This window comes from Podarcis erhardii (assembly GCF_964252035.2).
Source record: "Podarcis erhardii genome assembly, chromosome: 7".
Lineage (NCBI taxonomy): Eukaryota > Metazoa > Chordata > Lepidosauria > Squamata > Lacertidae > Podarcis > Podarcis erhardii.
In genome coordinates this window covers 12,264,155-12,277,115 of record NC_138511.1, presented here as the reverse complement: position 1 = coordinate 12,277,115, position 12,961 = coordinate 12,264,155, and the positions used below count along the sequence as shown (strand labels likewise).

The following is a 12,961-nucleotide window of genomic DNA, read 5'->3' as shown; positions in this document are numbered from 1 at the left end:
ACCAGAGATACCAGAATAACTGGAGTAAATTTATTGAGTACAGTGGTACCTCGGGTTACATACGCTTCAGGTTACAGACTCTGCTAACCCAGAAATAGTGATTCAGGTTAAGAACTTTGCTTCAAGATAAGAACAGAAATCGGGCTCCGGCGGCGTGGTGGCAGCGGGAGGCCCCATTAGCTAAAGTGGTGCTTCAGGTTAAGAACAGTTTCAGGTTAAGAACAGACCTCCGGAATGAATTAAGTACTTAACCCAAGGTACCACTGTATTTAAAGGAGAACTGTAAAAGCTTAAAGACACTAACAGAACTGAAGTAACACCTACAATGTAAAATAGTAGAGATGTAAGAATAAAATACGTGATAAAAATGTGACAGGTGATACCAATTGAAGGGACAGAGGGAAGTCAGGACTCGGCAGAGTCAAAGGGTATATATTTTGACAAATGTTTGGATTGTTGGGGAAAGGTTATTTAAAGAAAACAATAAAAAATTATTTGAAAAAAATTAATAAATGCAATTCCAGGGGCCCCCCAAAAAAGAAATAAAAACGCCCTCGTGATTTCTGCATTGTAGAGGGTTGGACTAGATGAGCCCTGGGGTCCCTTCTAACTCTACAATTCTATGGTTCTATGAAACACAGGTATGCACTCTCACATACATGGGTATGCACACTAATTCCCCTCCCCATCACACAATAGTGGTTGGGCAGAGGGGGGGAATAAATTTAAAAGCTGCCTTGGGAAATTTTATTTATTTATTTATACATACATACATACATACATACATACGGATGTGGATGGCGCTGTGGGTTAAACCACAGAGCCTAGGACTTGCCGATCAAAAGGTCGGCGGTTCGAATCCCTGTGACGGGGTGAGCTCCCGTTGCTCGGTCCCTGCTCCTGCCAACCTAGCAGTTCGAAAGCACCTCAAAGTGCAAGTAGATAAATAGGTACCACTCTGGCAGGAAGGTAAATGGCATTTCCATGTCCTGCTCTGGTTTGCCAGAAGCGGCTTAGCCATGCTGGCCACATGACCCGGAAGCTGTACGCCAATAAAGCAGTTCGAAAGCCCATCAAAGTGCAAGTAGATAAATAGGTACAGCTCTGGCGGGAAGGTAAACAGTGTTTCCATGCGCTGCTCTGGTTCGCCAGAAGCAGCTTAGTCATGCTGGCCACATGACCCGGAAGCTGTGCGCCGGCTTCCTCGGCCAATAAAGCGAGATGAGCACTGCAACCCAAGAGTCAGCCACGACTGGACCTAATGGTCAGGGGTCCCTTTACCTTTACATACATACATACATACATACATACATACCCCACCCAACTGGCTGGGTTTCCCCAGCCGCTCTGGGCAGCTCCCAACAGAATATTAAAAACAGAATAAAACAGGCACAGGCAAACTTGGCCCTCCTGATGTTTTGGGACTACAATTCCCATCATCCCTGACCACTGGTCCTGTTATCTAGGGGTCATGGGAGTTGTAGTCCCAAAACATCTGGAGGGCCAAGTTTGCCTATGCCTGGAATAAAACATCAGTCATTAAAAAGTTCCCTAAACAGGGCTCCCTTCAGATGTCTTCTAAAAGTCAGATAGTTGTTTATTTCCTTGACATCTGGTGGGAGGGCGTTCCACAGGGTGGGCATCGCCACTAAGAAGGCCCTGTGCCTGGTTCCCTATAACCTCACTTCTCACAGCGAGGGAGCCGCCAGAAGGCCCTCAGCGCTGGACCTCAGTGTCCGGGCAGAACAATGGGGGTGGAGATGCTCCTTCAGGTCTACTGGGCCACCCCTTCTGGATCACCCCAAGTCCATATCTAGTCCCATAATGGCTGTTCAAGTGACCAATGGAAGCCCCAAAGTAAGGCTTGAAGTTAGCTGACATTGAGGCTTCTTTATTTAAAGATAAGTTTCTAGTCCTTAAGGTGGGGAAAGTTTACTTAGTAGTGTGTCAACAATTCCTTTGGACATCTCAGGAGAAGCCCATGAGTGACTGCATAAGATTCCCAGTGATTTCGGGGCAGGGGTGGAGCTCGTAGCACTTTGCTCATATCTAACAAGTTAAAGAAGGTAAATGAGTAATATATATATATATTTTTAATAAATGACAGAAGGTGGACTAAATGACCTATTGGTGCTCCCAGTTCTGTGATTCTCTGTTGCGAAAGCAGCTCTGAAGCCAGGCACTCTGGACCCTGGTGGAAAACGCCTTCGCAACACCTGCTTGTCTCAGCTTTCAGTAGGGAAATGGTTTTTGGATTACACAGCGCAGTGAAGTCACTCTGCGTCTCTGTGGTGCACACACCCCTTCCAGAGGTTTATTGCCGATTAAACTATTTCACAACCACACAGAACTTCAGAACAGGAGAAAATGTGCTTGCTTGGCGTTTGAAGTTCAGCTCTGCAGAAAGCGGGGGCAGAAAAGGGGAACCGAATCCAAGGCGAACAGATGTCATGGCAGGAATGCTAAAGCATCATCTATGTTGCCGGGGGGGGGGGGGACTCCCCTAGATTCTCCTCTACAAAGCCGGGTGGCAAATCTTTTTCTGGCTGCATTTTATTTCAACATCTACACCTGGCTTCCAGCGCATTTTTAACAGCAGACCACATTTGATGGTATCAGCTAACTATTTGAAATGGTGTTGAGTCAAATATTCTGTGCTAACTTCATTTGCACAACCAATCAGGAAACAAGCCTTTTTAAATACCAGAATTCAATTCTGAAACCCAAATCTATATATTTGGCAGGGGGAGAATACAAACCCAAGACTGAGATAGCCTCGTTTCAAACATCCATTCTCTTTCATCCCATCTGAGCAAAACTGGCCTTGCCGAACTGACAGAACAACTAAGCACTTCCAGAGGGCTCTCTTTCCAACCAGCCCCTCAAGTTCTGCAAGTTTTAGCTGACTCTAAACAAAGAGTTTCCTAGATGAAAGCAAAACAGGAGATGGAAATACCTTTGGGATTAGTTGAATTTTCCACCGCTTCTGCCTCGTAGCTCACACTTTTCTTCCCCACGAGAAAGAGAAGCTGCACCGATCTCTCCAAACCGTTGCATCAAGGCAGAGAGGAACATTTCCAAGTTCTTTCCAAGGAGCTGGTAACAGAGAAAGTCCTTCAGCAGAGGCGATGCCCTTTGCACATGCTCAGGAAGTGTTTGGGACTCCTCTTCATCCTCAGAAGTGGCTTCTCCCAGGGCACACAGATCCTCTAAACTGAAGTCATGAAGGCACAACGTGCGCATTTCATCTCCCTTTTAAAGAACGGAGGAAGAGAAAAAGACGAAAGGAAACAAACAAGCCCCACCAGAATATCAGGATGAGAAATTTGGCAGGGATCCCTTCCCTTAAATCAGCAGCTGGAAGGAGAGGGTGTAACCCACTGACCTAGGAAAGCTGGCGTACAGCCTGCTGGAGAGCAATAGGCTCATAAGGGCTGGTAGTGGGAAGAACACATTGCCAGACTTTTCTCCTTTTTTTTTTTTAGCACACCAGGATTTTGCTTGGGGCACCGTTCAGAAAAATCAAAGGAACTAAGGTCTTTGGAAGAGAGGCTGGCCTGTTTTATCAGATGAAGGTGCAACAGGCTGCACTCTGCAGGTGGGGACAGCATTGGAGGGGAGGAGGGGCTATTCAGGTTAAAGGGGTCTCCGTACAAGAGTTAGAACATAAGAACATAAGTTGAGTTTGCTGATCAGGCCAAATGCCCATCCTGAACTCACAGTGACCAGCAAGATACCTCAATGGACACAAAAGTTGTTGAGTTTGTCCCAGCTATGTCCAGACGTGTGACAACCCAGCCTCTCTCCTCCTGAAGCTTCCAACAATTGGTATTCAGAAACATTACTCATATCCTCCAACATTTCCACAATAAAAATGTTGTTTAGTTGTGTCCGACTCTTTGTGACTGGAACAGAGCACGCCAGGCACTCCTGTCTTCCACTGCCTCCCGCAGTTTGGTCAAACCCATGCTGGTAGCTTCGAGAACACTGTCCCACCATCTCGTCCTCTGTCGTCCCCTTCTCCTTGCGCCCTCCATCTTTCACAACATCAGGGTCTTTTCCAGGGAGTCTTCTCTTCTCATGAGGTGGCCAAAGTACTGGAGCCTCAGCTTCAGGATCTGTTCTTCCAGTGAGCACTCATTGCTGATTTCCTTCAGAATGGAGAGGTTTGATCTTCTTGCAGTCCATGGGACTCTCAAGAGTCTCCTCCAGCACCATAATTCAAAAGCATCCATTCTTCGGCGATCAGCCTTCTTTATGGTCCAGCTCTCACTTCCATACATCACTACTGGGAAAACCATAGCTTTAACAGTACGGACCTTTGTCGACAATAAAAATAGGGATGTCCTATTTCATAGTTGTTGTTATTGTTGTTATTTTACAATTAGACCCTACCCATATGACTGGGTTGCCCCAGCCACTCTGGGTAGCTTCCAACATACATATAAACATTAAACATTTTTTTTAAAAAAAAAAAACCTTCCCTATACAGGGCTGCCTTCAGATGGCTTCTAAAGGTTGCATATGGTGCGGGGGTCTCATAACACCATACCCCTCAATGAAAATAGGGGTGCCCAACATTCCTACAATGAAAATAGGGGCATCTTAAGGAAAAGTGGGACATTCTGGGATTTAACCAAAAACTGGGATGGCTTCTGTAAATAGGAACACTGGGAAGGGTCTACATTACTGCCTGTGGAGGCAGAGAATAGCCATTTTGGCTCGTAACCATTGTTAGCCTGATCGTCCATGAATTATAAGGACATGAGAAGGACCCATCTAGCCTAGGGTTACCAGACGTCCCCGGTTCCCGGTGGACAGTCCCCGGATTTGCAAATCTGTCCCCGGACAAATTCCGTCCCCGGAATGTCCCCAGATTTGCAAATCTGTCCTCAGGAAACATGGCAGCAGCAGCCTCAGCAGCCCGGAGCCAGCCTGTTAGCGCTGCTAGCTGCCATGGCGCCCGCCATTTTCCCTGCGCTACGGCAGCGAGCATCTCCTGAAGCCAGCCAGAGCCAACTGCACTACCAGGCTGGCACCTCCTGGGCAACGGCCGCCCGTCCATGACTCCTGAGCCTCCCCATATCTGTCAAAACAAAGGGGGAATGAGATCAGGAGAGGCTCAGGAGTCATGGGTGGGTGGCGTGCCATTGCCCAATTTGTTAAAAAACTGAGCATTTATGTTTCACAGGGTGCAAAAGAAAGGCTTTGCACCTTGATACAATATGCATGTGTGCTTGGGCCCAGGGTCTTTTGCCTCACCATCCCCACTACTGACTCCCTGTTGCTACTCAGCTTCCAAAAAAAAAAAAAAAAGAGGTGTCCCCGGATTCATTGAAAAAAATCTGGTAACCATAATCTAGCCCAGCTTCCTGTTATCACAGTGGCCAGACAGATACTTCTTCTTGGGAAGACCACAAGCTGGATCTGAGCACAGCAGTGGCCCTCTCCCCGGTCCTGCTCACATCAACTGGCCTTCAGAGGCACAGACTGCAGAGCAGCCTTCTGCGCTGAGAGAGCTGTGACCTTTCCCCAGATGAACAGGCAGACATCCTGGCAGCAGCCGGGCCGCGAACCTCCCTCGAAACAGGCACCCACCCACTCGCACCGATGGATCTCATTTGCCTCTTTCGCAACCCCTTTCTGGTTTGCTCTGGCACCTGGTGGAAATTGTCCTCTGGGCTGCCAGGATGTCCCCTATTCCAGGAAGCGGGTGGGCAATGCCGGATGAGGCCAGAGAAGCTGGGGTTGGGCGGGGGGAGGGGAAGATGTTAAGGGTGCCTGGCCTTATTGTTTTGCTCTCCCCTCCCATCAGCCGGTTTGCAAAATAAGCAGCCCTAAGCAAAAGTTATTTGATTTGCGCAACGCACACTGCCTCGGGCGTCTTCCGAGGTGCAGATTTAATCGAGATAAATAATGCATTGTTTACGGGGGCGATGATGCCCCAAAATGCTCACGAGGTGGTTTTTCTGCCTGCCTCTTCCACAATCGCTTTGACAGCAAGTCCTGGGATGTTTTGTGTCCCTGCCAACTTTCGCTAGAGAGGCAATTTCTGCCCCCAGACCTTAGTTAGGGACTGTAAAGAGGGATTTCCCTGCTTCACAGTGCTTCAGGAATCCACCTGTACCTTCGCGACAGAAGCGACACTGGCAGCAACTTCCATCTTCCCCCTCAGATGATGATAATAATAATAATAATAATAATAATAATAATAATAATAATAGGGACGCGGGTGGTGCTGTGGGTTAAACCACAAAGCCTAGGGCTTGCCGATCAGAAGGTCAGCGGTTTGAATCCCCGCAACGGGGTGAGCTCCCGTTGCTTGGTCCCTGCTCCTGCCAACCTAGCAGTTCGAAAGCACGTCAAAGTGCAAGTAGATAAATAGGTACCACTCCGGCAGGAAGGCAAACGGTGTTTCCGTGTGGTGCTCTGGTTTGCCAGAAGCGGCTTAGTCATGCTGGCCACATGACCCGGAAGCTGTCTGCGGACAAACGCCAGCTCCCTTGGCCAGTAAAGCGAGATGAGTGCCACAACCCCAGAGTCTGTCACGACTGGACCTAATGGTCAGGGGTCCCTTTACCTTTAATAATAATAATAATAATAATAATAATAATAATAATTTATTATTTATACCCCACCCATCTGGCTGAGTTTCCCCAGCCACTCTGGGAGGCTCCCAACAGAATATTAAAAACACGATAAAACATGAAACATTAAAAACTTCCCTAAACAGGGCTGCCTTCAAATGCCATTGAAAAGTCAGTTAGTTGCTTATTTCCTTGACATCTGATGGGAGGGCATTCCACAGGGTGGGTGCCACCACCAAGAAGGCCCTCTGCCTGGTTCCCTGTAGCTTTGCTTCTTGCAATGAGGGAACCGCCGGAAGACCCTCGGCGCTGGACCTCAGTGTCCGGGCTGAACGATGGGGGTGGAGACGCTCCCTCAGGTGTACAGATCTATTTGCATGCCTAACTACCAACGCACCAAAGGGAGAGGCAGCGACTGTCCCAGTCAACAGGCCTAGAAGCAAGAAGGTGTGTGATTAATGTGGGTGAGAAACTCTTTATCATCGGTATTTAATGATATGGTGGCGGCGGTTGTTTTTCTGAACCAAAACAGCTCTCCGGGCAGCAAAAATGAGGTCTGGACCTTACTGGGGCAGCAGAAGGAGTCTTCCCAAAATGGCCACCACTTGTTTTTACCCAGAACTTCCCTCGGAACAATGCTAGGTCACAATGTAGCTTCATTCATGAGGCCATGGCGGGGGATTAAAATGGAGGCCTGCCATTATTAATTGAAACTGGAGCGAAAGAAAAAGCAGTGAAAGAAAGAGCAAAAAAAATAGGCCTGCTTTTGTCTGCTTCTCACCCTCAATTCAGGTGGAAGTTCCTTGAGGAGAACGGTCAGTCCAGCCCTAATGGTATAATGGGCACCAATTGCAGAATTCCGCTGTTCTGCATGCAGAATTTTGGCGCATTAGAAAGACAGTGTTGTCTTGTCTTTATTTTCCTCTTTTGATTTTGTTTTACTTCGTATTTTTGTTATTTCTTTATTCCCCCCCTCTTTTTTTCTTCCTTTAGAATTTTTCTATTCTCTACATAATTTTCTTTTTCTTCATATGTAAAGAGATCGCATATGTTTGTATAGATATGTAAATTTTATATCAATAAAGAATCATATTAAGAAAAAGAAAAAGAAAGACAGTGCTTTTTTCTAAAAAAATGTTTAGGGGTACTTTCATTTTGACTCAAGAAAATCCCTATTTTATAGTTCAAATCGGGGGGGGGGGCGGAATACAGTAAATGGACAAAAGTAGAAAGATTCACTAAATGTTATGGGGTATGCGTACCCCCAGAAACAAAGTACTGGGTGCAATACTGTTAAGTTGTTGGTGAACATATCAGACGGCACAGCGATTCTTCAAAGAGCTCTTGTTTATTCACAGAACAGAACTGAACTGAAGGGTTCAGCCAGCCAGCTTATATAGAGCTCCACTAGAACATAACAGTAACCACTTTCTGTAACTATCCAATCACTGAACGTCACTTTCAATCCCTTACAGTGGTGCCTCGCAAGACGAAATTAATCCGTTCTGTGAGGCTCTTCGTATAGCGGTTTTTTCGTCTTGCGAAGCAAGCCCATTGACAGCTTAGCGGATTAGCGCTATTAGTGGTTTAGCGGCTTTTAGCGGATCAGCTGATAAGCGGCTTAGGGCTTAGGAAAAGGGGGGGGGAGGGGAAAAAACCCGCAGGAACTCGCAAGACATTTTCGTCTTGCAAAGCAAGCCCATAGGGAAATTCGTTTTGCGAAGCGCCTCCAAAACGGAAAACCCTTTCGTCTAGCAGGTTTTCCGTCTTGCGAGGCGTTCGTCTTGCGGGGCACCACTGTATTTGCATATGTGGACCTGAGTGAAAACTATCTACAGTATCCCCCTGCTGGCCCAGGGTGAGAACTTCAGTACATAACACATAACATTCCGTGGCAGCCATGGGCAGGCCCAGCGAGGGCCGGCCCCTCAAGATTAGGGGGGGGCGGTTTTCCAGCCCCGTCCCAATATTGGGGGGGGGCTATGTCTGTCATCATGCCTTCCCCTGAACAGCTGCCCCAGGAGAGCTGCACCATCAATTATAAAATGTAAAATATAAAAATATAAAATATATAAAAATATATTTAAAAGATATAAAAATATATAAATATATATAAATATACATAAATAATTTCATAAAACATTATAGACTGCTTCGCTGTAAAACAACAATATAACCCTCCAAGGGCCTTACAAAAAAGATATATAAATAAGCAGTGCTTTTCTTCCCTAGAAAATTATGTGCCAGCACTCATCATGAAGCTGTTACAGTAAGCGCCACACTTTTTAACAACAACAAAAACAGGGGCCGACACTGTGTACCCCCTGGAGAAAAAGGCACTGTCAATAAGGAGAATTAACAGGTTAAAACTCGCATCAGCTTTCTAAACATACAGGTAAGGTAAAGGTAAAGGGACCCCTGACCATTAGGTCCAGTCGTGGCTGACTCTGGGGTTGCGACGCTCATCTCGCTTTATTGGCCGAGGGAGCCGGCGTACAGCTTCCGGCTCATGTGGCCAGCAGGACTCAGCCGCTTCTGGCGAACCAGAGCAGCGCACGGAAACGCCGTTTACCTTCCCACCGGAGCGGCACCTATTTATCTACTTGCACTTTGATGTGCTTTCGAACTGCTAGGTTGGCAGGAGCTGGGACCGAGCAATGGGAGCTCACCCCGTCGCGGGGGTTTGAACTGCCGACCTTCTGATCGGCAAATCCTAGGCTCTGTGGTTTAACCCACAGCCTCTAAACAATGAGTTTTTCAGCAGAGGCAAAAAAGAGCACAGCAAAGGCCTGGTGTCAAGAAGCAGGGAGTTCCAAAGGGTAGATACTGCCAAACTAAAGAGTGTTTACAAATGTGGACTGGGCGTTACGTGGCACCTATAACAGGGCCAGTTCCACTGAACACAGTTCCCACTCTGAGCCCTGGGGCACACGACATCACTACCCTTTAAAGCAGGGGTCAGAAAACTTTTTCAGCAGGGTCCACTGTCCCTCAGACCTTGTGGGGGGCCGAAAAATTTATTATTATTATTTTGAAAAAAATAATAATGAATGAATTCCTATGCCCCACAAATAACCCAGAGATGCATTTTCAGTAAAAGCACACATTCTACTCATGTAAAAACACGCTGACTCCCGGACCGTCCATGGGCCAGATTTAGAAGACGATTGGGCCGGATACGGCCCCCAGGCCTTAGTTTGCCTACCCATGCTTGAAAGTATTTCTTGCTCGGACAAGCTTTCCCCCCTTTCTCTGAAGGCATCAAAAGCAGAAGTAAAGTGATATCCGTCTCCAAAGCCCGTGACTCATATCCTTGCTTCTTCCTTGACTTTTAAGCACCATTCCACTTGCCCTCCTTTTGCAAGGAGGTGACCTTATCCCCTCCTCTTCCTGCAAGCTTGAGCCAGAAGATGCAACCCGGAGCCGGATTTATGTATGAGCTAAACAAGCTATAGCTTAGGGCCCCACTCTCTTGGGAGCCCCCCAAAAAATTAAAGGAAAAAAACCTGGATGTACATTTCCAAAAAAATAAGATAAAAAACAAATAAAATAAAACCTACATACAGCAATGTTGTTTAGGCGCCTATGGTGTAAGTCAGGCATCCCCAAACTCTGCCCTCCAGATGTTTTGGGACTACAACTCCCATCGTCCCTGGCCCTGTTAGCTAGGGATGATGGGACTTGTAGTCTCAAAACATATGGAGGGCCAAGTTTGGGGATTCCTGGTGTAAGTAATGGGGCCCGCCTGCTAGCCTGCTCCCTAAATTATCACTGGTTCGCTCATTTCTATATATAGGGTGCCTACATTCTGCTATTTATAATTATTAGTAGTTTGCATCATCTATTGGCACCTATTATTATTTCATGTTACAGCAAGTTTCTAGAGACTAGATTATGAGTCTTTGTAAATTGCGTTTCTAAAAGAACTTTTGTTCTTGCCAAATGCCGATGTGTTTGCATTATTTAGTTTGTTATGAACAAAAAATCACTTTAAGTTAGAACTTAATAATTATTTCACTATTAATATACTTCTTCTTAATTGTATTTAGCTCATTCACTTAGAACAGGCATGTCCAAAGTCCATTTTGGGGGCCTAATCTGGCCCACTGCTCAATTTAATCTGGCACTATATGTCTTGGGATAAAACCCTAAAAAATTGTAAAATTGTAAAAGAAGCTCAACAACTTCATCAATCCTAAAAAAAAAAAGCTCAGCAACTTTGGTCGGCCCTCACACATGTTCACTTCATCAAATCTGGCCCTCTTTGAAAAAGGTTTGGGCATCCCTGACTTAGAACCGACCACTAATGCCACTTTGTCATTGCATAGAAATCCTTGTTACTTTAAGCTTATCAATACAGCTCCAAAAAAAAAGGGGGGGGAGCTTCAAATATACATCATTATTTCTTAGTGATAATTTCATCTTTTAAAAAATTCTTTTTGAGGTGTTTTGCAATCATACATTTTATGGGACAAATAAATAAATAAACCTCGCCTAAAGCTATGGTTTTCCCAGTAGTGATGTATGGAAGTGAGAGCTGGACCATCAAGAAGCCTGATCGCCGAAGAATGGATGCTCATGAATTCTGGTGCTGGAGGAGACTCTTGAGAGTCCCATGGACTGCAAGAAGATCAAACCTCTCCATTCTGAAGGAAATCAGCCCTGAGTGCTCACTGGAAGGACAGGTCCTGAAGCTGAGGCTCCAAGACTTTGGCCACCTCATGAGAAGAGAAGACTCCCTGGAAAAGACCCTGATGTTGGGAGAGATGGAGGGCGCAAGGAGAAGGAGACGACAGAGGACGAGATGGTGGGACAGTGTTCTCGAAGCTACCAGCATGAGTTTGACCAAATTGCGGGAGGCAGTGGAAGACAGGAGTGCCTGGCGTGCTCTGGTCCATGGGGTCATGAAGAGTCGGACACGACTAAATGACTAAACAACAACAAGAGGTTCTAACGAGCCTGCAACCAGATTTCTGCTGTGTGAGAGAAGGGGAATGTAAACTCTGCTAAGTAAAGGAACTTGCTAGTGAGAGTTAGGAAGGATATTCATAAATAATATATCCTCTCCTGCCTGTTGGGATGCGTCCGGGGAGACAGGGGCACTTGGCAGGCCCCCAGCTGCCTCCAGCCACCAGCCAGCAGCCGGGTGATCTCCGGTTCTTGGAACAGCATCAATCAGCGACTCTAGCCTCAGAAGCCTTGAGAGACTGAGCACGTTCTTATCAGCAGAGTGATAAGAGAGTGGACAGTTTTTGAGGTTACCAGCATGAATTTGACCAAACTGCGGGAGGCAGTGGAAGACAGGAGTGCCTGGCGTGCTCTGGTCCAGGGGGTCACGAAGAGTCGGACACGACTAAACGACTAAACAACAACAGAGAGACCACTGGGGATTGGACTTGGGAACTTTTGCCGGCGCCTGAGCTACAGCCCTTCCTAAAATCAGTGTTGTTGTTGTTGTTGTTGTTGTTGTTGTTGTTGTTGTTGTTGTTGTTGTTGTTACGTCTTTTGAAAGAATGCAAGAGTCCACTTATGGTTTTCAAGCAAACCATAGCAGCCCCGCCGCTTCATAGCAAGCGACAAGTTCCCGATGCAAGACACGAATCAGAGCTAGAGCCTATTAAAACTCTGATGGTTTAAAAATTATGTGGGGTCCGTTCTGCAATAAATGTTGATTTGAAGGCCCAGGCGGCCCGACATTTTTACAAAAGAGGATAGTGCTATTTGCCTCTTCCAAAAAAACACAACCTACTATGGATTGTTGTAGCATTTATGATTAAAAGTTTAAAGTTAAGATGTAAAAAGAATTATGGAAGTAATTAGATAAATAATTAGATGCAAGGTAAATAAAGATAAGAAATTGGAAACTTGAAGGGGCGGGGGGAAGTCAATCAATTAGAATATGGGTATGTTATGTTATTGAAATTGGTTTTTATTGAGAATATATATATATATATATACACAGGAAGAGCAGGTTATACGTCCTCAAAGGGCTTTATAGTTGCATGTAAATGGCTGCGCTTTTCATTTGTTAGGAGAACAAACCCTCTTCAATCCTCACCTCAAAAAGGGTATTGCAGAATTGGGGGGAAATCCAGAAAAGGCAACCAAAATGATCAGGGGTTGGAACGATTCCCCAGTGAGGAAAAGCTGTCCTTTCCCAAATTCTGGAGAGAGGAAAAACACCCAACCTCACAGAGAAGGAGCAAGGAGGATTTCCCATTTGTTGAGAAGGGACAATTCTCCCCCCCAAAGAATCCATGTTATTTTAAAAGCTGTGCCACGTTAGTTTTGACATTTGAAGGCCTGCTGTTCCCATCACATCGCATTAGGGTGACAGGACCAGATACATTGTCACCTCAGGTAACATGGCCGGA

General features: G+C 46.1%; 1 protein-coding gene across 3 annotated transcripts in view; it reads right to left on the bottom strand.

Moving 5' to 3' along the window:
- The window catches only part of CMKLR1 (chemerin chemokine-like receptor 1), a 34,719-nt gene extending 31,273 nt beyond the window's left edge, over positions 1 to 3,446 (bottom strand). The window contains exon 1 of one of the 3 annotated variants that reach the window (XM_081871245.1): positions 2,957 to 3,446. The gene's annotated coding sequence lies outside the window, so the exon portion shown is untranslated. The remainder of the gene's footprint in view (positions 1 to 2,956) is intronic. The other 2 variants (XM_081871244.1, XM_081871243.1) reach the window with 2 other exon arrangements.
- Between the last annotated feature and the right edge of the window lie 9,515 nt (positions 3,447 to 12,961).